Source organism: Canis lupus, chromosome 5, assembly GCF_011100685.1.
Source record: "Canis lupus familiaris isolate Mischka breed German Shepherd chromosome 5, alternate assembly UU_Cfam_GSD_1.0, whole genome shotgun sequence".
NCBI lineage: Eukaryota > Metazoa > Chordata > Mammalia > Carnivora > Canidae > Canis > Canis lupus.
The window spans coordinates 67,078,738-67,106,375 of NC_049226.1; the positions used below are offsets into that span (position 1 = coordinate 67,078,738).

Genomic DNA, 27,638 nt, shown 5'->3' on the forward strand with positions numbered 1-27,638 from the left:
GCAAGAGCCCATAAGGATGGGATCCTCAGGGTGGCTGAGAACTTTGCCCCGGCACGCAGCATCTGAGTGGTGGTCTGAGGTTTGTTCCCTGTAGTCAGATCTGTCCCTGCCCTGTACCGCCTCCTGCCTCGGTACCCAAGTTCCTGGGCCAGACTCTAACTTACCTCCTCTGGGCCCCCGTTCCCCATCTGCAAAAGGAGCGGGTTCATTGATAACAGTGATTCTCAAGGGTGGCTTCGCCCCCCAAGGACATTCAGCAGTGTCTTGAGGCATTTGGGGTTGTCCTCACCGGGTGGCAGTGGGGGAAGGGTGGGATGATGCTCAACACCCTGCACCACACAGGACGCCCCCACAAAGAATGACCTAGCCCCAAATATCAACAGTGCCGAGGAGGAAAGCCCTGATCTAGCGGATGTCAAGCTTCCAGAAACTAAGTAAATGCCAAAGCTTGTCAGAAGTGGAATTCTCCTTCTGGATCTCAGAAAGGAAGAAAAAAAAATCCTTTCTCCCTTTCCCAGCATGGGCCCCAGCAAACCCACTCCCCAGCCTCACGCAGGGATCCTTGCAAAGCTGCAGTGAGTGATTGTGGGGGGCTGTGATCCAGACAGGAAAGGGACTAATTGCCCAGCGCAGACCCCGATTTTCTGACTATTTCATATCTGCACACGATCGCGGATCTGTTCCTACTGCTGTTCAGTGCGGGGGGCAGCAACTCCCTTCTTGCATTTTGTGTTTTCCCTCCCGGCTGCCCTGGGACCGAAGCTCAGTGAACTCTGGCGCGGGCTGCAAGAACGTCTTTATAAAGGGCCGCACGAGCTTTCTTACTCTATCGCAGTTCCTGAGGGTGATGTATCACGTTACTAATTCCCTTAATTGCATGTCTAGGCTAAAAACAGACTTTCTTAGTTTTCCTAAGAAGTTACATTCTTAATGACATTAAAACACTGTGGTAAATGAAGCTAAATGTTAACTGGTGCACTGAAATCATGAATCAGTATATAGAGTGTTTACCTAAACTTGTTTACCCTTCTTGGTCACTCATTTTGTAGGTTTTGCCAAAACTGAGAGACGAATCATGGTGTCAGATTCAGGATCTGGAAATAACTCAAGAATTCTTGTTTTCTTTCGATTTTCAGTCCCGGCCTGAGTGGATGCTGCAATCATGTAGTAATCAAAGAATTAGAGAGCAAAAGGCTGCAGGCTGATTCATTTCCCTGGATTTTTGCAGAGGATGGGAGGGCGGCGAGGCTGTAGGGAGAGATGACGTTTTTTCCCCTAAGGATGAAAATCTTAAAACTTGCATTGTTTGGTTCTTTTCAATTCAATTTTGGAAAAAATACAAAGCAAAGAGAGAGAGAGATGTGTGATTTAGTGTAAGGGGTAACAGCCAATGGAGTACCTACTGGATGCCAGAGGCCCTTCTAAATGCACTGCGTGTGTCGACTCCCAGAGTCCTCCCCACAGACCCAGGAAGCGGGAAGCAGCGTCCTTCCCAGATGAGGGAGCTGGGGCCCAGATGGGCTGAGTGCCTTCCCCAAGATGACCGGGCTAGCCAGCAGAGGGACTGAGATTGGAGCCCCAGCAGGCTGACGCCCGCACTCCTGACGATGATGCTTCCTGCCCAAAGGTCTAGCTATGAGGTCCTATGTGCTTTCAGGAAATAGAAACAGTCCACAACCGAGACCCATCTGTAACAAGCATTATCGCTTGTAAATCCCTTTCCCCTAGATAAGCTATCACATTGACTTCATGATGGGTTTTCCCCCCTCTCTGTGGGTTCAAAGTGCTCTTTTGCTTTGTTTCAATTTTTCTCTGTCTCTGTCTCTCTCTCCCGGGAAGCCACATTTTATTTGTAGATAATGTATTTTTTTATATAAACAATGAATTGACAAAATGATCAAACAGAACACTTCAGATCTCTGCATGTGACTTTATGTACATTTGGCATAAAAAAAAACCCCTCATAGACAGCTACTGAACTCTGGCTAATTGTTAGCTGTGCAAAAGAATCTGGAGCAGGGGGTATACTACTAGCTGCAGTTTGCTTTGAAATGCATCAAAAATAAGAGGGTTTGATGAAAGATGGATGGATGGGGGATGGATGAGTGGATGGATGGATGGATGGATGGACGGATGGGTAGATAGATGGGTGGATGGATAGATGGATGGTGGATAGGGGATGGATGGGTGGGTGGATGGATGGATGGTAGATAGGGGATGGATGGGTGGGTGGATGGATGGATGGATGGTAAACCAAGTACAGCAACATACTAACTGCAGAGCTAAGACGGTAGGTACACGGATGTTCACTGTACAATTCTTCAACTTTTCTTCATACTTACAAATTTTCATTAAAAAGATTGAAAAAATAGGGAAGAAAAATTCTTGATAGAAATTCAAAAGACACAAGTTAACAATAGATATTCCTCTACCTCACCCTCTCCTCAGTCTCTCGGTTTCCCTGGCAGAGCAATCCCTGGCACCTATGGTTCTGGGCACCCTTCCAGGAGCTTTCAAAGCCTACCTCAGCATATATGTGCTCTCTTTCCAATGATGGCAATGATACAGTAATAATAACTAGTATCGTACAGCCTTTGCTTCATGTAAGCACCATCCTATGTTGGTGTTTGATACATACAGGTTCATGACATCTCTTCCATGGCCCTGCAGGGTGGGTGCTGTCATCATCCCCACTGTACAGATGGACAAAGTGAGGAGGAAAAGGAGGCTGAACGTGAGCCCGATGTCAGCTGGCTCATCATGGGGAGCAGTCGGCATGCAGACTTTTTTGCACCCGGGGGCTCCCACTGAGTGACGTGTCCCAGTGACTGCTGCCTTTGCGAATCCGCCTCTTTGTTCTGAAGACTACACCACTTTCCATTTTGGGATGGGCCTTGGTTTATCGGCTTGCCTCCCCTCTCCACTCCAGCCTGTGAACCAGCATCTAGGCTGTGTCCAGGCTTCTACTACTGCGGACAGTGCTGCAGAGGGTGAACCAAACTGCACAGGCTTCTGAAAAAGCCTATGAGCTCTTAAGGTGGGACAAACCCTCGAGAGTGGAACCAGAGGGATGCCTGGGTGCCTCCATCAGTTAAGTGTCCAATGCTTGATTTCGGCTCTGTTCATGATCTCAGGGTCATGAGACTGAGTCCCACGTTGGGCTCCATGCTCAGTGTGGAGCCTGCTTGAAATTCTCCCTCTCCACCTTCTCCACTGCATCCATGTGCTCTCTCCCACTTAAAAAAAAAAAAAAGAGTGAAATTGCAGGATCCCAGAAAAACTGCATGCATCATTTTGGTAGTGACCACTATATGTCTTTCCAAGGGGCTTGTCCTGAATGCCACTGCAGCCAGCGACATGTGAGAGCCCCCGACCCCCACTCTGCACACACGCACTGCCCCTCCCGTCCACCACCCAGCGCTGCGCCCATGCCAACAGCACCTCCCAGGTTGTGCTGTGCACCACATGTGTGGTCACACCTAACAGCCCCGAGATGTTGGGAGAACAATCTAATTGTAGTTAGAATTTTTTTTTCCTTCAATGAAGAGTAGAACATCATTTTATAGATAGGTTGGAAACTCGTTTCTACTGCCTTTCCTTTGACTAAAATATTTCTCTCCCAAATTGTGGACTTAAGCTATTGGTTGGCACACAGACTTATTCCTCTCTCCCAGGGTTCTCATGGAACTGGTAGGTGGGAAAATAACATTCACTGAGAAAACACTTCTTTTACTGCTCTGAAGGAAGAAACAAACTGTAAAAGGCGATGTGAGGGGAGCACCTTGGGTGGCTCCGTCTGTTAAGCATCCGACTCTTGGTCTTGGCTCAGGTCCTAGTCTCAGGGTGGTGAGTTCAAGCCCCATGTTGGGCTCCACAGCCCACTTTAAAAAAAAAAAAAAAAGACAGGGAACATGAAGAAGAAAAGAAACATGGATTATGAGAGCCGCCGGGATCCCTGGGCCACATCACCCACTTGAATCTCATTCTGGTCAAACCCTGTTGCAACATTTTCCAAAAGGCTGAAAAAGGAAATACTCTGGGAGCAGAGGAAGGGAAACATGCAGGGAGCATGTGCTTGAGCGTACGTGTGTGTGTGTGTGTGTGGCACACGCGTCTATGTGTGTGCTTCAGACATGGACTTATAAAGACAAAGTAAGGAAGGAGAGAAGGCAAGAAAATTAAACATGAAAAAGCAAGAAAACACGAACGTTATGTTCAGGAAGGCATCAAGCAGGGAAACATTGCAAGGGGCTTTCAAGTATTGTGAGAGTCTGCAGGTGTGTCCTCAACATCTAGAACATTCCGATCCAGTGTGCATCTGTGCCCTCGGAGAGGAAGTGGTATGCTTCTCCAGTGCCCTGCATGCCCGGTGCCCTCTGAGTAATTCGCTGGTATTTATGAGGAGAACACAGCTTAGCGGTCTCTTTCTGATCTCACACACTTGGAACGTAACTTAGGACAGTACTGTGTGTTTTCTTGTGAAACTGCTCCCTGCCCCCCACCCCCACCCTGAAAGCTCGCGGTTCTTGGGGACTCTTGGGCGGCTCCTGAGCCCTGCCTGTCAGGAAGGGATGGTCCACGGGTCTGGGATAGGAAAGCCAGGCTCATTTTTGGTTTTGGTTTTTTTTTTTTTTTTTTTTTAATTGTGATGAAATTGCAAACTTACATCCTGAGACTAAAATTAAATGGAGGGAAGGTCTGCCGTTGTGGGTGGTCTTCCTCGGGCGTTTGGAAGGAGGGGTCGGATGGAGCAGGAGAGCGCGTTTAGCAACATTTCCAATAGGGTAATGACAGGAATAATGATAGCTGTCCCACTTGGGAAGGGGAAATCACAAAAGCCTACACGGCGACGAAAATAAACAAGCGTGCAAGGCTGGCCAAGGGGCCTGGGTCCGTTCTGAACTTGAAAAACATCAAAGTGAAGCCAGTTATCAGGCCGGCCAGGCTCCAGGCTCTGCTGCGTCCTGCCCAGCACTTTTATCAGCCTTGGACGAGCTCGGAGGACGGCTGCCCAGCACAGCTGTGGGAAGACGAACAGTGGACCAAGTCTAGGAGCATGTGCTCGGCTGCCGCAGCTGGAGGGGAGACGCTGATGCTGAACAGCGCACGGGACCCCCTGCACTCGGATGCCAGCAGCTCCGCCCCTCGGGGTGCAGCAGGGAGAGCCGAAGGAGCCCCACTGCGGCCCCAAGAGCCAGGAGCCTGGGCACATGGGGCTGTCTCTGAGGCCCCCTCTTCCGCACATAGGGGGTGTCGTGAGGGCGAAACGCACTGAACGTTCACCCAGTAAAGATGTTTTGAGTTTCTGCCATATGCCAGCCATGGTTCTGGGCACTGGGAACAAAGTAGTGAGAAAATAAGATTTTTTAAAAAGACTTTTGAAGAAATCAGGTTAAAATCAAAACCTCCAGAGAAATCAGATTAACAACGTCCTTGTGGTGATGGAAGTGTTCTGCACCACGCCGGTGGTGGTGGCAGGTGACTCTACGTGCATGACAAAGGTACGCACACACGCACACGACCACAGGTGAATCAGAGATGGGAGTAAAGAGTGGGTTGCATGGGCCTGAATACCCTGCTTGCAACGCCATACTAGAGTTTTGCACATGTTACCACTGGGGGATTTCCCTGAACCATTTCCTACAGCTACGTGTGACTCTACAATGATCTCAATACGAATTCTAGTGAAGCGGGACAAAGCCCCTGCCTCCTGGGACACGTGTTCTGGTGGGGAGCCCTCCCCTGAGAAGTAGGGTGGATATGGAGCCCTGCCTCCCATTAAGCATTAGGTGCTGGGCTGTGGGTAATCAGTAATTGCCTGGTTAGGGACACAGGGTCAGTCAGGGTCCTGCTGGGTTGGAAATAAACCGCCACTCAAACTGGGTTTTAAATGAAAGGGGGTTTAATTTATTAAATTAAAATTTAATAATTTTAATTAAAATTATTAATTAATAATAATTTTGCAAGTGTTTGCAAAGGTGTTTGCAAGGTGTGCACAAGGTTTGTGGACCTAGACGAGGGACGGCAGGCAGCAGTGGGCAACTGCAGGGACAAGGGAAGAGAGGTGACTTCCAGGTAGGGGGTCTACTTGGAGAAGATCCCAACAGGAGCTGTGACCTTAGGTAGGGGCCACAGTCAATCAGGTGGCCCAGTGGGGAGGGAGTGGACAACACCTGGCCTCCCTCCTCCCACTGCCAGCTCCAATCAGGAGCAGAGGCCGGGGCAGGACAACAGAGTCCATGAAGGTCAGCCACCAGGGCCGGCGAGAGGGCAGAGAAGGCAGGAGTGAATCTGGAGGGGCGCACAGAAGGTAATCCTCACAGAAACCGTCCATCAGGATGGTCTATCTTAAGACAAAGAGACTGGCGACAGCATCAACTTGCCCATCACATCTCAGGGCATCAGTAAGAGGGAGCACGGTGGGCAGCTGGGAAGGCTAGGGCTTGGGTAGCTCGCCCGTTGGGGCAAAGCTCTCCAGGTGTGACTCAGAGGAGTGGCCCCTCCTGGGAGTCACCTGGCTGTCTGCAGCTGAGACTGGCTGCATGCATCGGGGCCAGGGGGACAAAGGACTCATGGCAATGATGAGGAGCATGGGAAGAGGGACGAGGACCCCTCTCTGCATTCCCCAGAGCTTCATAAACCATAGGACAGGCTTTTGAAATTCCCCGGGTGGGGACTGGAGTGGATTTGGCTTCCATACACCCCAGGGGCTGACTCCCCACTGGGGTCTGGGGCAGTGCTGGCTCCCGCTGTTCTTCAGACCAACTACCCTGAGGACCAGAGCAGTGCTTCTCCCTCCCTGGCTCCCAGAGGCTCGCGTTGTCCCTGTTTGGGGCGCTGGCGCCACAGCTGTGAGCATCATACATGCACAAAGGCTTGCCCTCCTGACAGCCAGTGGGGGAAAGCCCATGGAGAGACTTGCACAAAACAAAGCAGAGAGGAAGTTGGATGGTGCATTAGTTTCCTAGGGCTGCCCTAAATTGCTACAAACCAGTGATTAGAACAACAGAAATGTATTCTCTCTCCATTCTGGAGGCCAGAAGCCCAACACCAAGGTATCACAACCTCCAAAGGCTGAAGAGGAGGATCCTTCCTGCCTCTTCCAGCTCCTGGGGACCCTGGGCGTCCCTTGGCTTATGGCCCTCTTCGTCTTCCTTTCTGGTTTAAAGTACCAGTCTCGGATTCAGGATGCTCTCCTTTGCAGATTCTTAACCTAATATATCTGCAAAAACCCTTTATCCAGATAAAGTCCCATCCACAGGTTGCAGGGATGAGAATGTGGACATACTTTGGGGGCCATGTGTGGTTACAGGGAATGGGGAGCCTGGCAGAGCAGAGGAGGAAGAGGGACCGCCCGGGCTGGGGAGAGGCGAGGGGAGGCGTCCACGAGGTGCACAGCCATCTGCCCTCTGAGAGCAAACTCTGGTGGCTCGGATCAGGCCCCGGGTGAAGTCCCACCCTCGCCATCACTCCCTGTGCTGGGTATTGAGTGCTCTGTGTGTACTTGTGGGATGGATTGCCTCGTGTTATATAAGTTGGGTGGCTAAAGCAGCCATCTGTGTTTTACAACATCCAGAAAGCCCATGCCGCCTTCAGGTACTGACCAAGTCAGCAGCCTGGGTCTGTGGGAGGAAGATCTCCTGCAGGTGGGCCAGCTGCATAAGCTGGGAGTGAGGGGGGGAGGGCTAAAGGGAAACCAGGGGCCCCTCCCTCAACAATTAGGATTTTCAGGATGGTGACAACTGGGGGTGAAACCTGGCTGGGCCTGTCAAACAGGGACCCAGTTTGTGTGGCGGAGGGTCAGGGCAGAGCTTCTCAGCCCAGGCTGCTCCTGAGAATCACCGGAGGTGATCGGAAAGCAAGCCCGGACTCCCGGACCCCACCCTGGCCACTGAAATCAGAGTTCAGGTGGACTCTCAGGCCTCTTCCTCAAAGGGCACCTGTCCCCTTGCACGAGGGCCCGCTTCTGCCCAGCACGGGGTCAGCGGAGCTGGAGTGGCGACACGGCGTTCTCGCCACTCCGCATGCTGGGGTGGAGCTCGGCTCCTGTACCTCCAGACGGTAACCGGCTAACTGTGCTGAAGCTCTCTGACACCACTGGCTCCTACTGGCTCCTGGGGGGAGTGCTGTCAGTGTTGGCTACCCTAACCAGGCACCTGGGCCAGCACTGAGGCACAGGTAGGTGTCCCGCAGGTGCTTGTGAACGCATGACACCTGGGTGTGAGAATTAGGGGAGGGAAGCAAGGGTCTGAGGTGTGCAGCATTCCTAGAGTCCTTTCCTGGCTCCTCATTTGGTTTTCTTGCTAACAGCAAGGACCAGCTTGAGTCTTTGCCTAAATTAAACAGCCCCTTCTGTGACTCTCAACCCAACGAAAATACACTCCCACAGCTTACACTCACACACACACATTTATTTTCATTGCTGTTCATACTTCTCCTCTTATAGTTTCTCTAATCCTGATCCTAAGACTCATCTGATTTTGTTCAGAGCCCAAAGCACAGCACTGAAGGCACACACCTGGTCTACCTGCAGCGAGTCAGTGAGTGGGTGGAAGGGCAGTCCAACACTGGGTGCCCACCATGCTGGGACGCATAGGGAGGCACAGAAAAGTCAAAGATATGGGTGGAGTATACCCTGCAAGGAGCAAGAAATATGATGTAGAGGAAGGAGCCATGGTCTACATGGTATAGAGGAGGGATCCCATGGTCTATGTGGAGTAGAGGAGGGAGCCCCTGATCTCTGCAATATAAAGGATAGAACCCATGGTCTCCATGGGGTAGAGGAAGGAGCCATGGTCTATGTAGGGCAGAAGAAGGAGCTGTGGTCTATGTGGGATAGACGAAGGAGCCCATGGTCTACATGGGGTGGAGGAAAGAGCTTGTGATCTACATGGTGTTGAGGAAGGAGCCAGTCTACATGATGTAGAAGAAGGAGTTCATGGTCTCCATGGTGTGGAAGAAGGATCCATGATCCACATGGTGTAGAGGAAGGAACCATGGTCTATGTGGGGTAGAGGAAGGAGCCATGGTCTAGGTAGTGAAGAAGAAGGGGCATGTGATCTAGAGGTGGACTGTCTGGCTTCAAAACCCAGGCACCGTTGTTCACCAGGAGCGTGAACCCAGGCAATTACTTACCTCTTGCTATGCTTAGCTTCCTCATCTGTAACCTGGAGACAAGAAGAGTGCTTTACTCTTTATGGCTGTTGGGAGAGTGGGATGATTGCACACACTGAGTTACTTCCATGCTTGTGAAAGAGCCTAACACCAACCAAGCCCCACGTGGGTTCACTGTCCTCATTATTCACCTACTGCGTCAACCAGAGGCTGAGTGCTCCTGGGCTCCTGGCTGTCCCACTGCCTCTGAGCTTTATTGTTTTCATCTATAAAATAAAGACGAACAGTGCTAGGCATTTAGTAGATGCTCAGCAAAATTATTCTCCTTCCCTGAAATTGCTTGTAGTCTAGTGGAGACAGGAACACCCAGGGAGGACCTCATAAGTGGAGGTGAGTCTGAGGGTCCTGTGGGGATTTCAGACAGTCGGCGTTGTGGAATCTCGGAGAAATCAGAGCCCCTTCTCACCCCGACTACGAGTCAGGGATGCCTCAACATCCTTTCCACTTACCCACCCTGAAAGCTGAGGTTAATTATTACAATTCCAGTATATCGCTTTCATTTTTGAAAAGTTGTAATTCCTCAACTAACATATATTTGTTGTGGGAAAATTAGAACATGCAGATATACAAAAAGGAGACAAAGACCCCACCATACCCCACCAGCCAGAGATAACCAGTTAACATGTTGGTGAGCGTCCATCCAGATTTTCTTACTTAAGACACAGCAATGGAATCGCCTTGTCCTCTAATCCACTCCAATCTGGCTTCCCCCTCACCACATCACTGACCCCCACCTTGTCAAGGTCACCAGTGACCTCAATGTGGCCCAGTTCCGAGACCACTTGGCTGATTTCATAGACACCCTATTGCAGTGACACTACTGTAATCATCCTTCTTGTGGAAACTTGTCATACATCTTATTTATATATAAATAGATTTTTAAATTAATCCCCTCCCCAAATGTATAGAATCTTAAAGCTATGGAAATAGCAACAACCACCCTGATCCCTGCCTTTGCATCCCTTCCCACCCCAGGAAACCAGTGCATGGAGTCCGATAAGGAGCAGCAGCCCCATTAAGACCAACTGGCCATACGGCAGACATAATGGGGGTATGGGATATGGCTCCGCTTGGCCGGGAAGAAGGAGGGTGTAGACCTATGCCACCCGGTACGGTAGCCCCTAGCTGCACGTGGCTACTGGGCACTGGCAGTGTGGCTGGTCAGAACTGAGATGTGCTGTCATATTTTGAAAAATTGGTATAAAGGAATTTTAAATATCTCAATTTTTAACATTAATTTGGGGTACTATTTTGGATATATCGGGTTAAAATATTTTAAAGGCATTTCCACCTATTTCTTTTTGTATCTTTTTTTTTTTTAATGTGGTTGCTAGAAAATTTTAAATTACATGTGTGGTTTGAGTTATATTTATATTGGGCAACACTGGCCAAAACATCCCCCTTTCTCACACCCGCAAAATTATTTATGCCTGTCAACGAGCGTTTATTGGCTTCCTGTGATCTCACCACCCCATCAGGTGAAAATTGCTCATCTTTGTTTGGCAGATAAAAATGTACCCCTTGAAGAGATGGGAGACTGCTGAAAAGAGCAGGCTCTAGAACCAGATCTCTATCCAAGGTCAGGGCGTGTCCCTATCCTCCTCGGGAGCACCCCTGCCTGGAAGGCTGGTCCGGGACTCCCAGCCTTCCAGATCTGGGCCTGAGAGCCTTTGTGCCTTGCTCAGCCTCGCTCTCTGCGGGAGTCTAGACTTCCAGGGGACTCTGCTTCTGATTCTGGAAGCCTGAGGGAGCCCAGATAACTGGGGAAAGAAAGCAGGGCCTTCTCTGCCCTTCAGCCCTGTCCTCCCCCTGCCCTGTAATCCTGCCCTGCAGCCTTGCCTTCCCCCACCCCGACACCCTCCCCTGCCCCTGTCTCCCCCACCCTACAACCTTGCTCCCTCCCTGCCTCCCCTGCCCTGCAGCCCTGCTCTCCCACTGCCTCCTCCTGCCCTGCAACTCTTCCCTCCCCTTCACTATCCAAGAAGAACAGGTTCTGTGGAGTGGAGGGGAGGCTGCCCACTGTCCTGCTGGGTCCTCTTTCCATTAGGGTGACTGTTGACAGGAACATGTCACAGGGGAAGACGGATGCTGGCTTTGTCACCTAAGTCCTCAGACCTCAGTGTCAGAGGCGGCCCCAAAAGGCCTTTTCTCTGTAAATCACTGCGTTTATTTAGTCCTTGAGGGCTGTACACAGAGCCCGGCAGGCCACAGAGGTGGTCCATCCAGTTCCCCCTGATGGTCACCAGTTGGGAGCGGGGCCTGCCCCGGACACACCATCCCTTCTACCACAAGGACACCAGAACCAGCCTGGTTCGAATCCACCTGCTTCAGGAATTTCTTTATGGATTAGAAGCACATGTCAGTCTTCACTAGATGTGATTCTAACCGTCCAGTTTGCATTATTTATAGCAACATAGTGAGTTGGTGAAACCAACACAGATTTGAGGGTCCTGCGGTGGCCTCTGACAGCACCCCGCATGCCTTCCGGGTGGGCCTCACAGCTGTGTTTATGGGGTGCCACTGTGCAGCCAGCAGTGGGCTTGGAGCAGCCCCTCAATCAGAGCCAGATGTGCCATTTTCTAAAAAAAGAAACTGAGGCCAGAGAGGCGTAGAGGTAGCCAGGGAATGGTGGCATCAGAACTTGAAGAGGGGCCACTTTTCATCAAGGGTCTCAAACAGACCACGGGCTGGGTGACTATGCGGGAGGCCCCGCCAGTGACCACAGCCCCACACTGGGATTGTTATGTACATAAGGAAGGCATGACAGTGTCCCTGGAAGGTGCTGTGAGTCAGCCTGAGCTAGAGCGGTGGGGACACCCACCTGCTGTGGGAAACCCAGCAGGCAGCTCCTCCGGAGGTTAAACCTACAGGCACCGTGAGATCCAGCAATCCCACTTCTGGGCTTATACCCAAAACGTTGAAAACAGGCACTTAAGCAGAATCTTGCACGCAAATGTCCCCCAGCCACACTATTCAGAACAGCCAAAGCTGCAAACGGCCCCAGTGTCCAACACCAGGTGCCCGAAGGGACTTAATGTGGCCCATCCACAAGGTGGGACGTCACTCAGTGTGACAGGGAGCGCTGGCACGCACACAGTGTGGAGCCCCTGGGAAGGGCCATGCTGAGGGAAGAGGCAAGCACACGGGATTGCATACGTGAAATATGGAATAGACACACCATGGAGCCAGAGAGCAGACGGGTGCTTGCCGGGCTGGCTTAAGGGGGATGGGGAGTGACCGCGGGTGGAGGGGCTGTGTCTCTTTGGGGATGATAAAGATGTTGGGAACTAGACAGAGGTTGGTGGTCATGCGACATCGTGAATGTGCTCAGTGCTGTGGGTTTGGCCCACTTGACGCCTGCAGATTTCCCAGCCGCATAAAGAACGTCAGGCACACGCAAGCAGAGGAGCAGACAACCGGGGCGGGGATTACGGACCTTCTCTGTGCTGTGCGGCAGGAGGGCCCTCCAGACTCTCCTATGTTGTCTTCAGTTTTTACAGCGCAGACCCCTTGTGCCTTCTTCGCGCTGCCCAGTGTCATCAGGGAGGAGGACTCCGCGATGACAGGCAGCGCAGTCAGGCGCTGGGGCGCAGGCGGGGAAGCCACTACAGGCCTCACGGAAGGCCAGCGGCCGCTGCAGCCCAGAGTCCCCCCCACCCCCAACCACAGGGCAGGGCGTTGCGGGAGCTGCAGGCTGATTCTCCAGGCTCCAGAAGGTTCTCAGCTGAGACCATTTGCTCTTTCAGAGAGGCAGGCTCCTTATCTCAAGCTTTCTTCAGCCACAGGGGAGGAGTTCGCAGGCCATCTCCCCGACTGCAATCTCCCGAGACGTCTCTGCACCCCTTCCTCCAGCTCCGGTCTGGGTAGGCCTCTCCAGCAAATTTCCTGCAGGCAGCTGAGATTGATAGCTGCCCAGAGAGAGCCCACCCCCCACCCCCCCAGCCCTGAGCTCTGCAGAGGGAGCTGGATGCTTTCACAGAGAGCTGCTGCATTTCCATAACAACCAGAGGTTGCTCTCCCGCATGTCCCAGCTAATGGGCTTAGAGCTCCCTTCGGAGACCAGAGGGTTCAGGATGAAGGCGTAAAGAAGCTAAGGCGGGCATCTCAGAACCACAGTGGAGATTCCACATCCTTGCTCCTTAAAGTAGCAACACGAAACAAAACAAAAAAAGTGAAAGGTGTTAATGCCCAGTGTTGACAAAGGTGTAACGAGACAGGCGTTGGCGTGCACAGCTGACGGACCGGTCAGTGAATTTACAGCCTTTCCACGCGGCCATCTGTCAGTGTATACACAGGAGCTTACAAGTGTCCACACCCTCGGAGCTGTAATTCCCTGGGAACTTACTGGCGGAAACACACAGGCGGGCCCACAGGACACGTCCACATCCTCGTGCGTGAAGGTGCATCTCCAGGAGCAGCTCACAGGCCGGTCCGGGGTGGGGGACAGGCTGGTGCAACGCACAGTGAGCTCCAGGGAGGCGTCAGCTTCACATCTGTGCTGTGTCCTGTCCTGGTGCTTCTGTTCGCTGGCAGAAGCATCTTCCTCTACACTTCCTTCCACTACAGGATTCATTTTTTTTTTTAGTTTAAAATATACATTTTCCCAAATAATATTTAAAGAAATGGAAATACTTCATGAAGAAATGGCAATGAGAGGGGCACCTGGGTGGTTAAGCATCTGTCTTGGGCTTAGGTCATGATCTTGGGGTCCTGGGATCGAGTCCCACCTCCATCTGGTTCCCTGCTCAGCTGGGAGCTGCTTCTTTCTTCCACTCCCTCTGCCCCTCCTCCCTGCCCGCTCTCTCTCTCTCTCTCTCTTAAATAAAATCTTTTTTAAAAATGATGAAAAAAATAAGATCTAAAATTATATAATACTTCTAACTAGGTTTTATATATATATATATATATATATAGAGAGAGAGAGAGAGAGAGAGAGAGAAAGGTTAAGAGAGAGAGATAAAATATAACAAAATGCATAAAGCTGTTAATCCCCAGATGGCAGGGTTATGATCAATAAATTATTCCTTAAATGTTTCCATTTCTTAATAAACTCTATAATGAATGTTTTGGTTTATAATAACATAAGATACTTATTTTACAATGGAAAGAAACGTGCTGGTTTTCAAATCCCTGCCCATTGTGAACTCAAAGTTCATCTTCAGATCCCCTGTGGAGCTTCGCCATCCCAGGGGGCAGGTGTGGGTCCTGCAGAGCCCTCAGATTTGGTGAGTTTGGTCAGTCAGGACTGGGTTGCAGACCTGGTGCTAAGCAAGGGGCCTCCCCATGGAGCAGAAAAAAAAAAAAACCGGCCACTGTCCCCCAAATCCCAGCAGGGCTCTGGGGCCCAGGGCCCAGAACAATGGAGGGTGTTAAGCTGTTTATTATTCCAAAGGAGCAGAATTAGCAGACTTCACCAGGTACTTAAGATACATGCCACCCTCCAGAACGCCTGCCTCCTTCAAGGGCCGCAAACCTCAAACCTCTTATTAGCGATGCTCGAACTGTTGAAAGAACACAGGCCCTTTTCAGGGCCTGACAAACCCCAGAGACCCCAGGGATGGCAAGGAACCTTCAAGGATGGTCAGCGACACCAGCTAGGGGTGCAGGGGGAGTTTCCCTGGATGTGGAAGGACCCGAAGCTGAGACCCCTCTGGATGCTGAGGGCCTGACACTGAACATGCCTTCCTCAGCCTGGTCCTCACCACACCCTGCAGGTTGGGAGCATTCAGCCCATTTTACAGATTTTTTTTTTTTTTTAACGAGCACAGAAAAGTTACCTGGCTCTGAGAGAAAACACCATTTATTCAGTCATCTGTTGAAAAATATGTACCAAAGCTGTACATGACAGGCCCTGTTCTAGACGCAGAGGAAACAATAGCAAACCCAGTCGACAAACCTCTGACCTCATGGACCTTGCATCTCCAGGGACGTGTAAACATCAGATACACAAATGTCAGGTCATGCTGAGTAAAAGGAAGGGAGGGAGAGGGGTAGTGGGCAAAGGAGACGGGGTCCATGCAGACTCTAGCCCTCCCAGAACCCTGCTGCCGTTTGGCCTGCACAAGGCGGTGGGTTATGTGATGTCATATCCTGGTTGTGACATCATGCGGCAGCTATGCAGGATGTCACCACCGAAGGAAACGAGGGATCTTCCCAAATTATTCCTGACAAGTGTGGTAGACGTCTACAGGACCTCCAAATAAAAAGTTTCTTGAAAAAGAAAAAATTTTCAACCCTCTCCCTAATGCTAATAATAGCTGCTATCCATCAGGTTAGTGGAGAGACTGCAGAGGCCGACAGCCCTTCCTCCAGACCACCGCCCTGTGCCTCCGTATGAGCCTCTGAAATATGCATCCAAGATGGTCCCTACCTCCTTCAGTTGATGGGAAGAGGAGATGTTTCTGAACAGTGCCCCACCTGTGCTGTTTGTTTCTTACTGTTGTGACTCCGTGGAAGGTTCTGGAAGGTTCTGGACTGACCTTTTAGGAGCAAGGGCCAACGCCTTACACAATCCTCACAGCCACACTTCAGAGGCAGGACTAGACCCATTTTACAGCCTGTGCGGGGAGCAGAGCTCAGAGGGCGAGCAGGAGGCCCTGGGCCCACAGAGAGGGGGCCGGCCCCTGGGCCCAGAGGCTGTAGGAATCTGGCCAGGTAGGGGGGAGGGGAGTGGGGAGGGGGCCTGGCTCTGCAGAACCCCCACCCCCACCCCACCCCCAGCAGCTCTCCCGCACCTCACCCTCCGAGGACTATTGCTGAGATTTGGAGATGCCCATTTTTTGGTGGACCAAGGTCTCGTGGTGAGGCTGGAGCTGGGTCAGAGCCCAGAGGGCCTGCCGCTGCAGCCAGCGCTCCTCCTTGCTTCCAAGCCTGCCCGAGGTTTGTCTCTGCAAAGAGAGGTTTGGTATTTCCAGAAAGGGTTCTTCTTTTCCCTGAGAACAAACAGACCCCAGCTCGTCACCATCCCAAGGGGAGAAGACACGGAGGAGAAGTCGTGGGCGCTCCTGCCTGTGGAGAGAGGGGGGCTCCGGGTGGGCAGCACATGAGCGGGACCACCCCAGCTGAGCCCCCCCCCCCCTTGCAAGGCTCTCAGAAGCAAGGGCACCCCACAGAGAGCAGCAGAGCTGGCTGGGCCGCTGCTCTGACACCATTTAAGAAGTTGTGGGAGAAAACAGTGACATCTCTGACTCCCCTAGCGCCAGCCTCTCCTCAGGGTACTGCCAACCGACGGGGGAGCCGAGCCCCCACCCCAGTTCCCACCCCAGCTCTGGCACTTACTATCTGTATCCTACAGGGAAGTCGACTACACCTCACTCACTCCATCTGCAAAGTGGGCACAAGAGTAACTCCTGCTCCATAGGGTCGTTGGCAGAGCAAAAGGCCCCTAGATTTCTAGATGCTCTCTATATGTTAGCTCTCCTTTGTGAGACTTGTGCTTTATGAGAAAGCAAAGAAGCCAACGAAACATCAGAATTACTGAGGATAAATGACTGCCATGTAGCCTCAGTTCATCAAGATTTGCATTTTTTCTTTGGAAAATTTTAAAATGTTGTGGTTTTTGTTTTGTCTTGCTACATTTACCAGGGAAGAGAAAAGGCCACATGTGAACATGAGGCAGCTTTGTGGAACTCCCATCCTGGGCTTAGAATCTCCTCGTTCTCCCAGTTTGGACGGCAGACGGCCCTGGGCTGGGAGTGGGACCCTTGGCTTTCCTGCAGACCCACCCAACGAGGGGAGAGAGCAGAAGCAGGCATTCGGGAAATGACCCCTGTGCTGAGCATGTCTCTGCTTCACCAAATGCACAGCCTGGAGGGCACAACTCCAGGGATCCTTATGGGTGCTGCAGCCCCTGGGCCAAGGCCAGCCCCCACCCACACAGAGCATCTCCAGGGCATGAATTACAAACAGTGAAACCTCTGCTGTCTGCAGTTAGGCAAGTGGGAGCTCACAGGAGTCTGCACGCAGAAGTTTAGGGTCAGGGCAGTGGTTGTTGTCCTTGACTGTCCACGGAACTACCTGGGAGCTGGTAAAAAGTGCTGGTGCCAGCTCCCACACCCAGCCTGACGCCTCCTCAGTCTCCGGGCTGGCACCAGGCATCTGCACTGTCAAAGTTTTCCAGGTGACCTAAGGCCAGTCACCAGGTGGGGGATGGGAGGTTTAGGGTGAGGGCAGCAGGACACAAGCTCCAGCCAGCTGACCGAGAGGCCAAATGGTGAAAGGGAGGATGATTCAGGGTCCATCTGGCCCCTCCTTTGTGACCGTCCCCCAGCCTCTCCTCTGGGCTCCAGCTCGGCTGCTAGTGAACCCCCACTTCTCCTCATGACACATCCTTAACCTTTCTTGTCCCCTCCCACCCGGCCCATTTGTCACCCCTAACTCAGTTCTCTTCCCTTGTGCCCCAGGCAGGACACACACCGTGTCTTCTAGATCCTGCCTCTCCGGGCCTTCGGGCTTCCTGCTTTGATGCTTGAGAGGTATAGGGCTCCTGCAGCCATGCTGGGAAGGAATACCAGGCTTCCTAGTCGCTCTCACTGACCAACTAGACTGACACGTGAGGCTTTTCTAGAGCAGCATTGCCCCAATACTGTCCTCAGGCCCCTGTCCAGCCAGAGTTCAGGCCACACTCAGAGCACCTCCTGGCCCATGCATTTCCAGCTGTCCCATCCCCTCTAGCCTGACAAGGGCCCAGAAAGCTCAGCACGGAGGTTGCTTTTGGGCTGCCTGCCATCCCGCTGTGAGGCTCCATGGCAATCACCAGGCCCCTATCCCTCCAGGCAGCATGCATAGGGGCCAGTGGTGCCTGCTAAGCAGGGAGCAACGACACCTGTCCAGGAATGAAAGACCGCACCCAGGGCTGGTACATACACTGCACAGTGGTCTCAGCAGGGCTTTTGCTCCCTGCCCATACTGTCACCCAGGGTGGCTTCCCAGGAAAGAATCAGCTTGTGTCTGAGCTGAAAAGCAGACTGCTCATCTGTCTATGCTGCAGAAAGGAATAAAACTTCCCGAGCAAGGGCCCCGGGAGAGATTAGGTTTTACGAAGGAAACCTGCAGGTCCTGCATTGCCTGAGAGGATGTATACCTGCAGATAAATCAGACAGGGGCTGAGGGTCGTGCGTCCCCTGTCTGGTCTGTGCGTCAAGTCAGTTGGCAAGGAAGACAATTCCGTGAAATAAAAGATCACTTTTAGGGTGAGGGAAGAAAGACGTGTGATCACTCACCCACCCAAGCGCACAGGTACACTGTGACATGGGAGGGCCTTCACCGGCTCGCTGATTCCCGGACGCTCATTGCCGCGGGCCAGGAGAATGTAACGAGCAAGAGGGTGGTCGTTGAGACGTGCACAGGATCTCGGCGCTGGGACAAGCCTCAGCACATTGCCAGCCCCCTCCCTGTTTACAGAAGGAGAAAATGTGGCCCAGAAATAAAGACGCCCCCCGTGGCCACACAGGCAATGGGAACAGATGCGCCATCTCCCCCGTCCCGACCCTCTGCAGAGACCCCAGGCCCTGCTCTGAGCTGGCGTGCACACACAGACGCACGGCAGCAGGAACGCGCCCATCTCTAATAAGCCAGCAAATGTGGGGAAGGGGTGGGATCTTCTACCCCAAATGATTTTTTTTTTTACATCTGAATGTAGACATCTGGCATCCTATAAATAAAATAGAAAATGTAAATATTGTAAAACCCATTAGAGAGTGGTTTTAGGTTTGGTGAGAGCGTGGGTCAGCTGCTGCCCCGCTGCACTGTGCTGGGCAAATAGCACCCCACACGCGCGGGTGTCCTCGGCTTGTAGCCCGTAACCCTTGTCACGGAGGCGGCCAGGCTGCCCTTTGCCTGATTGATAAACATGAAAACACGGGTCACTCGTCTCATATTCATGATGTTGCATTAACAGCTCTCGATAGCTACCTAAAACCTTTTCTGCTTTCGTTTTATAACACGGGGGAGAAATGCTTTGTGAAGGAGGAGTACAAACCCAGGTCCCGCGCACACCAATTAAGCCTCAAGACGTGCATCCCGCCAGATTTCCAGCACTGCGTTTAAACTCCCCTCAAAAGACATTTTCCGTTTGAGACATATTAAACAAGCTTTATTTAATAATGCTCGATTTGACTTATCCAGTTTAAATATTTGCTCTGATCAGCAACCATTTGATCCCGGCTTCGTTCCTGGCTGCAGAATGATTTCCCCGGGTTATTTTTCTATGGTACGAGGTTGATCCCAGAGGCAGGGTATAACTGCTCTCGGGTTCCCTCCATTTCTCTAATCCGCGCTGTGGGTAGAAGGGAATAGAGCCATAAAAAGCCTGAACTGAAGGCCGCTTTTATAAGGTTTATATTGCTCGTCCTCCCATCTGTCTGGTAGGAAGCAGAACATGGCATTTAAAAGACTTCTCCTAATCAGATAATTATAAGGAGAGATTTCTCTTTTTTAAGGAGAGCATTGGAATATAAAGAAATTCCCGGGGAGGTGATCTTTTTGAGGTATCTTCTGACATCTGCTTTCCCCCACCCAGGGATTTTTATAAATCGCTCACACCAAACGCGTGGTCATGCATTAGGAGTGGAAGATTCTAGGACAGCATGGAGAGCAAGAGTCATTTAATACCTTAATTCACCATGTTTTAAAGGAGGGAATGACACGTTGATCTCTACTAACTTTGGGGACGCTCCATATACATCTCTTGGTTATTACTACTGCTATTGTGAAGATTTTACTATCAGTGTTTAAAAACTGAAGCCTTTTCTTTCTTTCTTTTTATTTTCTTTTTAGGCTTTATCTTTGCACACTGCCTTTGAAAACAGCCACCTAGAAGCCGGTGGCCCTGGTCCCCTCCCTAGGTCTCGTGAAGCCATTCATAGCGACACAGACCTCTGACAGCTGGCCTCTGGATACCAGAGCAGGGTAAGCGGACAGCGGTGAGGGCAGCCCGTTATCTGAGTGGCCTCTACAAAGGGGCTCTGCTCCCAGCCGGGGAGGGGTCTTTCTCGGTGAGAGGGGCATTTATGATTGTGGGCCAGCGCCTGGTTTATGGACCCCAGCCGGGTGGGAGGGTGCCGCCCCGCCAGCCTGCAGCCTGCGCCGGCCTGAAGTGTTTACCGCCGGGGTGATTTACACCATCCAGGTGTTCATTTGGGAAACATCTCGGCTCTGAGCTGACACGGCAATTGCCCCGGATTTGCAGACTTAGGCATTTTTTTCTGTTCCTAACGGTCCAGGACCTGAAGAGATGGTTTAAAAAAAAAAAAAGAGGACCAGGCCAGAGTGGTTCGTGTCCTGTGATTTTCACACGGGAGGGCTGGGGAAGCACTAGCCCACTGCCCCGTGTCCTGCCCCATGCAGGAAATTCACCGGCACCGAATCTGCCCCTCATCACGCTAATTCCTCCTGTCTGCTCACTCTTCATAGATGCTACGTCAGGCTTCCTCTCTGTTCTCTTAGCACCCCGGTGCTTTCCAAAGGGCTCTGAAGCAGTGCCTTTCTTGGGCGAGATTCGGGGTCCTCCGGTATTGTGGACGCATCCTGGATGAGGGAGCCTGGGGTTGGTGGGGATTTGTTCTGTGTGGACCAGCCTCTGCTGGGGTGCTTGCACTTGGATGGACCCGCTCAACAGAAGTTTCTTCCATAATAGGACCACCTGCTGTTATTCTTGCTCACATTCAGCACAGGTGGCATTGTCACTATTTGTCACTAGGTTTGTGCCGGGAGTTCCAAACTCCTTGTGTCATCCAAACATTGAATTAGAACATGCCCCCAAGAAATCAAAATGATCTTTTCATTTCCCAAAAAAATACGTATTTTAAATTGTGTTTAATCATATCCATCCCACCCCCATTTAAAGGAGCTTGGACATTTATGACATATCCATTTTTACCCTTATACTAATCTTTTCTCCAGCCACTTCTGATAACGCTGATGAAAAAGAAAACAACTGGACTTTTGCCTCATAGAATATTATATCTATATCTATGTCTCGAGGTGAGGGTAGGTGAGGATGCTGGTAGGGGAATTGAGAATGATTCTTTGCCTATGTTTTAATTTTTGCAAATACCTTTTTTACCAATCCAGAGAATATTGGGCTGGTTTTAAGAGTTCATTTAAATTTAGCTATTTCTCTTTCGTTGATAAAATGCCTCCAAAAACCATCGTTTGCCTGTTCACACAATCTGCAAACATAAAGCATTTGGTCAAACACAAGCATGTAAAGAGAAGGGGCCATCAGACCGAGGTTTCGCAAATGATAGAATTCCTTCCGAGTCCTACATTTAAAAAGTCTTTTCAGCCAGTGATTTGAATACTTACAAATTCACTGAAAAACAGCATTCAAACCTCCCCGGTGTATGCTCCTCTCTCCCGGATTATAAATACAGAAAACTTCCCGCTATAGAAAAAGATCGTTGATGCGCCACACTGAACAGGGACAGCATTTTCACCAGCAGTGCGACCGTTTTAAATTATCAGCCCCGGGGCAAGAAAAAAAAATTCCAGCAATAAAACAAAAACCTTTATTTCTAAACATCAGGCTGGAGTCCTTTCAAGTGATCGTGGACTCCCGGGGAAAAATGGTTTTTCTCTGTTACCGTTCACAGCCTCATATCGAGAAGCACCATGGAAAATATCATGCAGACTCAAAGAAAAAGATCTGACGTTTAAAAGAACGACTTTTGCCTTCGCTGTAGACTTCCTGTGTGCATTCGTAAACCTCTATTCTGAATCTAAATAGGATGCCTCCACAGACGTCTGAAAATGCATGTGACCACGGTCTATTTTCAAGAATGGCCCGGAGAACGTTGAATTTTCAAGCACACGACACAACACCAACGCCACCATGAGTACAATTTCACTAACCTACCGAATTCATTTCTTTTAACCCCTGCTGGAACTGTCCCAAGAAAGCAGGTGACTATTGAAAGATTTTGGGTTGGCTTTTTTTTTTTTTTTTTATCCTAAATAACAAGAGGGATAAAATGAATGTCATGCTATAGGCTCTGAACATGAAAATGTAAGAGGGAGTTCGCCAGGATCTGGTAAATGGCTAAACAGATTAGTAGCCTTACTTTTTAACATATAAACATCTGAAACCCGTTTCCTGTTTAAGAAGAAGAAGGAAAAAAAAAAAAAAAAGTCTAGGTGGATGACCTCGGGCACTTTTTTTGATTAACAAATGTGAATTGTACATCATGGTGGAAAAAAAAAATGGCGCACGCTTGGTGGTCTTTCTACAGTCTGTATATGGGAGAGAGAGAAAAAAATACAAAAATAAACGTTACCTTCTCACTTCCAGGGTGGGCAATGCCATTTCTACAGCGGCGTCCAGGGCTCTGGCAAATGTTAAGGCTGTCACCGCGGACAGAATCCCCATGGTCTGTGTGCCTCGATAGAGTCCGAAGAAAAACATTCCCTGCATTCCTGCTGGCGGGTCCTATCTCCAGGCCCCGGGCTCGGCCCTGCAGACCCGTGTCACCCCGTCAAGCGGCGTAGGACACGGCTAATCTAAACCCACGCCTTCCCCAGCCGGCTCGGCAGCCGGGCGAAAACCAGGGCCAGTTTGCTGCCTACACCCCACACGCCAAGTCGATTCTCTACCTTAAGGTTGAAGCACCAGCTGCAATTCGTTCAGCCGAGAAGGGCTTAGAGGTTCTGGCACATTCTGACAAGATAGATTTTATAGGGTTTGTGCTAAAATTTGATATTGGAAGTTGGGATTCCAATTTTATGTCCCAAATGATAACAATAACAGCTGGGACCTTTAAGAAACGTGTGTATTCCTTCTATTTCAGAATTACATAATAAAAGCTATTTATGTCAAACACCTTATAAGGGAAAGATTTAGGCGGAATGTCAATATAACATATAATACTTTGTATATTCGGATCGGAGAAAAGAAATCCGTATCAGCGCCACATAGCATTCTTGGTTTGGACTATCGGATATGTGGGGCCTTTAAAAATTTTAAGTAAGCATCTCCTCGCTTTAATTTACAAATTCACTGAGTAGCGCTTTTTTTGGGGGGGGTATTATTTCTATTTAAAAAAAAAAAACAGTGCTGATGAATCATTATTTGTTTTTTTTCACATCCTTCTGGTGAAAGGGCACAACTTGATGCTGTTCGAGTTGATTTCTACAATCTCCAAGCATGCAATACGAGCACTCACGGCCCCCATGCGCTGATGGCTGTCCTTGTCGGAAAGCAGCCGCAGCTTTGGGGAGTCACTGGCCGCCAGAACTTTTGTAATTCTGATGAGCAAAGGGGTCAGCTGCTCAGAAGGAAAATCTCTCTGTGGCAGCCCCAGGCAGCCTCCGCAGCTGGATCTCAAAGGGGCTCAGGATCGTCGCCTGCTCCCCAGCGACAGCGACAGCTCGCCCCTGTTTTCTGAGGACAGTGACTCCACTGCCAAATCGACAGGATTCCTGCAGATGCCGGACGCTCGGAAATGACCACGTGGCCTTGCCAGGCCGGCTTGTTAGAAAAGCCCAGCTTCCTCCTTATCTTGTCTGCTCAGACAAAGAGCAGAACCTAATCGAGAGAAGAGAACCCCAATTAGCAAAGCCCAGAGACGCGGCCCCCCACCCCCTGCCCCGCACCCACTTGCAGGGGTTCAGCTCCACCCTCCCTCTCTTCTGGCTTATCGGGCTGGCGGTGTGACCGGGTTAATGAGAAGAGCCCAGCTGGGCGGTGGCAGGAACGGTCATCCGGACAGAGGCCACGGGGACAGACGCAAACCATGGCTTCTTGGGCCCCTCTGGAACCGGCTGACACCAACTGAAACTCGGCAAAACACACGCTTCATTCCTCCTGTTCTTAGGTCACAGCTTGAGTGTGAGTGCTCCCGAGCAAACCCGACTTGGAAAAGTGACTTCTGAAGCCTCTCCCTTGTCTTCTCTGGCAGAAAGCTGCTGCGAGCCCAGGGGAAGGCAGCTTCCTTTCGTTCTCTCCTCCCACGGTGTGCCCTTCGAGTGTCCCCACTAATGCAGCACAGAGGACAGCAGGCACGGGTGGCATGTGGACTGGTGCCCCGGGCGCCGGCTGACCGTCGGGCATAACCACACTCCAGGCAGGGCCCGGGAAGGGCATCCCAGGGCAGTGTGGATGCTCCAGTGCAGACGTGCTGGTGCAGAGGGTCCTGGAAACACGTGTTGTTTGCAACAGCAGCTTTATCCTGATCGTCTCCTCTCTTCGGCGACACCCACGTTCACTATCGTCACCTCCACCACAAGGGAGCAGCGGGGAAGGGAGAGGCGGCCACAGTCGCAGGAGAGGCTGCTCTGTCCCCAGTGATAATCACACAGCTCACAGCCGGCCTCGGGGAGGCGATGCTGGATGCCAGGCGCCTTGCACTGCTGCGGCAGCTTACAGGAAAAGCCAATCTGACCACCCCCCTCCCGCCCGACAACCCAGGAGGCAGACTCACATTGCCTTCATTTTGTGGAGGCAGAGAGAAGGTCAGCCTCCGAAGACCAGAGGGATGGACAGTGGCAAGTTCACAAGGTCAGGAGCCAAAGCCAGCAAGAGCTTGGATGTAGCTCAGTGCTGTGATTTTAGGGATAAAGCTTGGGTCACACCACCCAGAGTTGAGCTCTAGTCCATCTCCTGGGCATATTAACTTGACCATCTTGAGCCTCCAAATGCTCACCTGCCAAGTGGAGTAGTGATGGTCCCACCTCATGGAGTTGCTCGGGATGGCATAGAATAGGGCAGGAAGAGGGCACCTCACATCTCCAGCACTTAGCAGACACTAGGTGTTAGTCGAGGACCTCAGCCCCACAACCAGGCCCCCTCTCCACTCACAAGGTGAGCGAGGCCGAGAGGCTCGCTTCGGGAATCCACCTGGGAATTGGACCATGTTCTCAAACATGGGATAGCAGAGCCTTTGGGGGCAGCCAGTGTGGGCCCCTGCATCTGCCCACGGAAGCGGGGCTGGCAACAGATATCTTCAGTGCCCTCAGGGAGGGTGGGCACAGTGGCCCGGGCCCCAGCCCTCACAGGGAGGGATGGTGTGGAGGCCCCAGGCCTGGCCTCGGTGGTCACATGACATGTCATCACAAGACGGCACAGGAGCCCAGCAGGCTCGCCGGCCACCCACCAGCCTCTTGGCCACCCCGGCCGCCCTCTGGTTTCTGTTGCATCTGTTTGGACAACAACCCCCTGCGGGAGCCCTCTTGCTCTACTGTCTTCAAAGTCCACCAGCCCTCACCCTTCAAACAATGTGTTGACACTTGCACAGAGCCACAGGAACAATAAACAGCCCCCGCCGCTCCAGCCCGGGGGCCTTCCCACCCGCAGAGGCTGGGCGGCAAGGCTGGAGGGGGCTTGGGCGTCGGGCAGACCAGGTTCAAACCCCACGTCTGCCTCCTGAGCTGGGCTTGCGCAGGCAAGTAGCTTGCCCTCTCTGGATCCCAGTTTCCCTGGCCAGAAAAGGGAAGCAGAGATGGGCAAAGAGCTGGTTTGTACTGAGTATCAATTATTGCATCGCCATTTAAATCAGACTATGGAAGGAAAACACCTGAATGTGTGGAGAGCAGGAACTCCTTCTTAAGAAACAAGATGCTGCCCCGTGACTGCAAAGGCTAGCGGGAAGGTCGACGGTGGTCTGGCGTGGTGGAGTCGGAGGAGCGCTGCCGCAGGACACCTGGGCTTGGCTCGGTTCTGTTTGGTGCCAGGCACCTGCTACATGACCGGGGACAAGCTGCTCCTCATTTCTGGGTCCATTCCCCCCACTGTATGAGTTGATCCCCATGTTTCCTTCCTACCGTCTTCCTCCAACTACCAAATAGAACCTTGTACCCCTGAAACATCACCTCAACACAAGCACACTGTTTTCAGCCACCCCGGACACCCCTACAGTGCTGGCATCTGTAAAGAAAATGATGCTGAAATTTTGCAAACATAAGAAACCTGAACATGGTAGGATTGTGGGTGATTCTTTTCTATAATGTATCTCTCTCTCTCTCTCTTTTTTTTTTTTTACTTAAGTTTTAATTTTAATTCCAGTATAGTTACCATGCGGTGTGATACTTGTTTCAGATGTACATAGTGATTCAGCACTTCCATGCATCACCCGGCGCTCCTCACGACACGTGCTCTCCTTCATCCTCATCACCTGTTTTCTCCATCCCCAGCCACCTCCCCGCTGGTGACCACTAGTGTGTTCTCTACAGTTAAAAGGCTGCTTTTTTCTTTCTTTCTTTTTTTCTTTGTCCATTTGTTTTGTTTCTTAAATTCTACATATGAGTGAGATGGTGTGGTATTTGTCTTTCTGTGATGGACTTATTTCACTCAGAACAATACACTCCAGCTCCATCCATGTTGTTGCAAATGGCAAGCTCTCATCCTTTTTTATGACTGAAGAATATTCTATCATGAATATATATGCACCACCTCTTTATGCATTCGTCTGTCGATGGACACTCAGGCTGCTCCCATGATTTGGTATTATAGATAATGCTGCTATAAATACAGGAGTGCATATATCCCTTTGAATTAGTGTTTTCATATTTTTTGGATAAACATCCAATAGTAAGATTGCTGGATCATAGGGTAGTTCTAGTTTTAATTCTTCAAGGAGCCTCTATATGGTGTTCCACAGTGGCTGCACCAGCTTGCATTCCTTCCAACAGTACACGAGGGCTCCCCTTTCTCCACATCCTCACCAAAACCTGCTGTTTTCTGTGTTGAATTAGCCATCCTGACAGGTGTGAGGTGGTATCTCATTGTGGTTTTGATTTGCATTTCCCTGATGATGAGTGATGTTGAGCATCTTTTCATGTGCCTGTCAGCCATTTGGATGTCTTCTTTGGAGAAATGTCTGGTCATGTCTTCTGCCCATCCCTCCCCACCAACAGGGAAGAGGTGAGGGGCAGAGAGAGAGAGAGAGAGAGAGAATCTCAAGCAGACTCTGCAGTAAGCACTAAGCATGGAGCCTGACACCGGTCTCAATCCCACCACCATGAGATCATGACCTGTGTTGAAACTGAGAGTTGGACATTTAACCAATTGAGCCACCTAGGTGCCCCTCTTCTGTCCATTTTAACTGGATTATTTGTGTTTTTTGAAGTCTTGAGCTATATCAGTTCTTTATAGATTTTGGATATTAACCCTGTATCAGAGATGTCATTTGCAAATATCTCCTCCCATTCTATATGTTGCTTTTTATTCAGTTCTATTGACTGTTTCCTTTGCTGTGCAGAAGAGTTTTATTTTGATGTGTCCTGTAACATATCTTAAAGTCTCATGTCTTCTCTTCCTAACCCCTTCTATGAATTTCTCCTGATAAGCACATAGTTGTGATGGTAGATGTAGCTGTGCCCTCCACACAGCCCTGTTGCTCTGACATGTACCTCGCCCCATGTGCAATGCTCTAACGGGGAGCCACACCCCTCCCTATTGTGGGTGTTTGCATGATTTCATGTTTGTGTTACATGTTTATCTCTGTAATAGGAATATTTTATCCAGAAAGCTT

General features: G+C 50.8%; 2 long non-coding RNA genes across 5 annotated transcripts in view; one reads left to right on the forward strand and one right to left on the reverse strand.

Annotated features, from left to right (window-relative positions):
- Positions 1 to 1,931: 1,931 nt before the first annotated feature.
- Positions 1,932 to 24,531, reverse strand: LOC111096009. Its single transcript, XR_005359976.1, has 3 exons — positions 23,768 to 24,531; positions 22,449 to 23,695; positions 1,932 to 3,236 (listed from the first exon to the last, which is right to left on the reverse strand). It is a non-coding gene; the product is annotated as an uncharacterized LOC111096009 (long non-coding RNA).
- LOC106558853 overlaps positions 19,462 to 27,638 on the forward strand; it is an 81,747-nt gene continuing 73,570 nt past the window's right edge. For 3 of the 4 annotated variants that reach the window (XR_005359977.1, XR_005359978.1, XR_005359980.1), the window contains exons 1-2: positions 19,462 to 19,661; positions 19,951 to 20,082. This is a non-coding gene — a long non-coding RNA (uncharacterized LOC106558853). Of the gene's footprint in view, positions 19,662 to 19,950; positions 20,083 to 23,269; positions 26,374 to 27,638 lie in introns of those variants that run through there. The other variant, XR_005359979.1, reaches the window with a different exon arrangement.